The 3,553-nt window shown below is 43.2% G+C and overlaps 1 pseudogene across 1 annotated transcript; it reads right to left on the bottom strand.

The window, feature by feature from the left end:
- Positions 1-545: 545 nt before the first annotated feature.
- On the bottom strand, positions 546-1,606 carry LOC105547033 (annotated as a pseudogene). The gene has a single exon (XR_001007172.1). The product of XR_001007172.1 is annotated as a non-histone chromosomal protein HMG-17 pseudogene (transcript).
- Between the last annotated feature and the right edge of the window lie 1,947 nt (positions 1,607-3,553).

Raw genomic sequence — 3,553 nt, 5'->3', positions numbered from 1 at the left:
CTAATTGATCACTCCTATTTACTCTCCTACTGAAGTTTCCACTTATCAGTCTCTTCCCACACAAGGCAAATGGTTCTTGGACCAAGGAAAATATCTCCTTCCAGCCTCACAGGCCCATTCTATTCTGTCATCATTTCATAACCTCTTCCATGTAGGTTACAAGCTGTTAGCCTGCCTCTTAAAACCTCTAATTTTCTTTGCATCATGAATATCTATCCCCAATCCCCCAATCCTCCACTCTTGACTCGCTCTTGGAGTGGATAGAAGATCTTTGCTGACGGGACACACTCCAACACTTTCACTCTGATGAAGTCCTATTCTTTACTGTTATACTTGCTCTTACTCTCGTTCCTGTTCTTATGCCACCCTCAACCTCTCCCCAGCTATCTCCACCACACTATCAATCTCACTCAGTCTCTCCTAGACATTTCTTTTTTTTTCCCCAAGTCAAGCTGTATCCAGCTTTATTAAAGATATTTTCCATAAACAATCATGATATTTCAGGCAGAACATGGGCAGACAATTGTTAACAGTATACAACAACTTTCAAACTCCCTTCTTCAATGGATTACCAAAAATCAGAAAGCCACTATAAAACCCAATGAAGTCTTCATCTGATGCTCTGAACAGGGAAAGTTTAGAGTGACGGTTGACATTTCATATTTAGCATGTTGTTTAACAACTTTTCACAAGCCGACCCTGACTTTCAGGAAGTGAAATGAAAATGGCAGAATGTGTCTGAAGATCCACAATCTAGAAATGGAACCACTGCTGTTTTGACAGGTGCTATCTCAGTGGCATCACTGGAAAGTCTAGATTGCCTGACACATTGGTAACCAATGACTGGGGGTCAGGTCCCAACAGATGTCTGGGCTTTAGGGAGTTAAGTCTATGCTGAAAGATGGAAAGAGAGAAGAGGACATAAAAACAAATTTGTTTTTCCATACCACAAGGCTTTTGTGCCAACGTGGCCATGTGTGTCAAACTCAGGGAATCCCTCCTACTGGGAACCAAGAGGAAGTCTCTAAAAACTAGAAGGGAAGGGTGTTTTCTCCACATCAATCCAGCTGTGGAGACATTCTATTAGTGACATATGCCCCTTCCCCCCAAAACAACAATGAAGTGTTCTGTGTGCTAAGCTTTAAAAAAAAAAGTAAAACAAAATTCTGCATTTTTATAAAACTTGATAAAAAAAATAGTATTTCAAACTGTACAGTCACCAGAAGTACACAGTTATCAAAAATGCACATTTCACTTGGCATCTCCAGCATCTTCAGCTTTCTGTGCCTGGTCTGTTTTGGCATCTCCATTTTCTGCAGGGTTATCCCCTTCCTTGCCAGCATCAGCTTTTCCCTTTTTCCCTTTGGATACCTTCTCTCCCTTCTTTGCAGGGGCCTTTTTAGGCTTGGGCTCTGGCTTTGGAGGAGCAGGTTTAGCAGACAACCTCGTGGATCTTCTCTGTGGTTCATGCTTCACCTTGGCTTTATCTCCTTTAGCATCCCCTTCAGCCTTTCTCTTGGGCATGGTGGTGACAGCGGCGGGATGTAGGTGCTGGATGCGGGATGCAGCGTGCGCGGGCTTTGGTCGGTCCGAGGGTCGTTCTTGCCTCTTCTTCTTCACACTGCTCCTCTCCTAGCCATTTCTAATCCTTCTTTAACAAACAGTCGCTGGCTTTGCATTTCTTTTTCCTCCATAATCGCTGAGGCCTCAATTTACTCCCTGCTGAAAAAGGAGGACTCTGTATATTTTTAAATGAAGAGTGTTGTTTTTACCTAAATCCATGTGGCCTGGTATATGACAACATAAAAAAACCTCAAGGATAGAGCTCAAAAACTCATCAACCAAGCAAATAATTATGAACCCCCTTGGGCACTCTCTAATTGGATATTCTGGGTCCTCCCAATTCTTAGTCCTTTAATACCTGTTTTTCTCCTTCTCTTATTCAGACCTTGTGTCTTTTGTTTAGTTTCTCAATTCATACAAAACCACATCCAGGCCCTCACCAATAATTCTATGTGACAAATGCTCCTTCTAACAACCCCACAATATCACTCCTTACCCCAAAATCTTTCTTCAGTTTAATCTCTCCCACTCTAGGTTCCCATGCTGCTCCTAGTCCCACTTGAAGCAGTCCTGAGAAACATCACCCATTATCTCTTCATACCACCCCCAAAAATTTTTGCTGCCCCAACACTTCACCACTATTTTGTTTTGTTTTTCTTATTAATATATGAAGACAGGAATGTCAGGCCTCTGAGTCCAAGCTAAGCCATCATATCCTGTGACCTGCATGTATACATCTAGATGGCCTGAAGCAACTGAAGATCCACAAAAGAAGTGAAAATAGCCTTAACTGATGACATTCCACCATTGTGATTTGTTCCTGCCCTACCCTAACTGAAAAGATATATTCTCTCCCACCCTTAAGAAGGTACTTTGTAATATTCTCCCCAGCCCTTAAGAAGATACTTTGTAATATTCTCTCCCTGCCCTTAAGAAGGTACTTTGTATGCCTATCGCAAACCTATAAGAACTAGTGATAATCCCACCATCCTTTGCTGACTCCTTTTTTGGACTCAGCCCACCTGCACCCAGGTGAAATAAACAGCCTTGTTGCTCACACAAAGCCTGTTTGGTGGTCTCTTTACACGGACACATGAGACACTAGCCATTTACAAACTTGGGACTCTGGCAAGGGTGGTGGGGAATGGGTCCCACATAACTGCTCGTGTTGAGAGCTGTTTGCCTAAATTGGGGTAAGACTCCCTGGGTTCATAGCCTAGTTGCTTAAGGACACAGCATAGAGCTTCCTTAGATCCCTTTGGAGATACAACTTGCTCTAATACTTGGAGAGGAAACGAAAGTCTGAAGCATTAGTACCTAGGAGGCAGGGATTGGAGGAAGTAGATTCAGAGGTAAGGAGAATTTTGGGGCTACACTTTCAAGAAAGTCATGGTCAGGACCCAGGAGGTATGGGTCAGAAGGAGAGGTAGGGGTGCACACATGGGCGACTGTTGAGTAGAGACTTCTGGCTGTGCCATGATCTTAACTGGCCAATGCCAGTTCAGTATGACAGCTTTCAGCCTCTAGTTGGCCCTTGGCTTCCCCCAGGAAATTGTGAAAGTGGAAGCCGGTTCCAGGCAGACCAATGTTCCCAACCCAGAAGGGTTGGGGGTTGTTAGAAAGCCTTTTTCCAGGAAGCCTCACACTTGAGTCTTAAGTCCAGCGGCCATGCTAATCATTTTTAACTGGCTGACAGGTGCCCAGTATTTTCCTCCAATTCTAAGGAAGGATAGGACAGAATAGCAAGTGAAAGTGGTACAATATTACTCATTGCTTTGGAGAATTCCCTTATGGTTGCTACCAAATGTTGCAGGTGGGTCTTTGTTCTGCACATGTATTTTTTACATCCATAGAATGTGTAATGATCAAGTCAGGGTATTTGGGGTACTCATCATCTTGAGTATTTCTCATTTCTATGTGTTGGTAACATTTCAAATCCTCTCTTCTAGCTACTTTGAAATGTACAGTGCATTGTTGCCAACTATAGGCA

Source organism: Mandrillus leucophaeus, unplaced genomic scaffold (genome assembly GCF_000951045.1).
Source record: "Mandrillus leucophaeus isolate KB7577 unplaced genomic scaffold, Mleu.le_1.0 Scaffold38, whole genome shotgun sequence".
Taxonomy (NCBI): domain Eukaryota; kingdom Metazoa; phylum Chordata; class Mammalia; order Primates; family Cercopithecidae; genus Mandrillus; species Mandrillus leucophaeus.
This window is presented reverse-complemented; position numbering and strand designations above follow the sequence as displayed.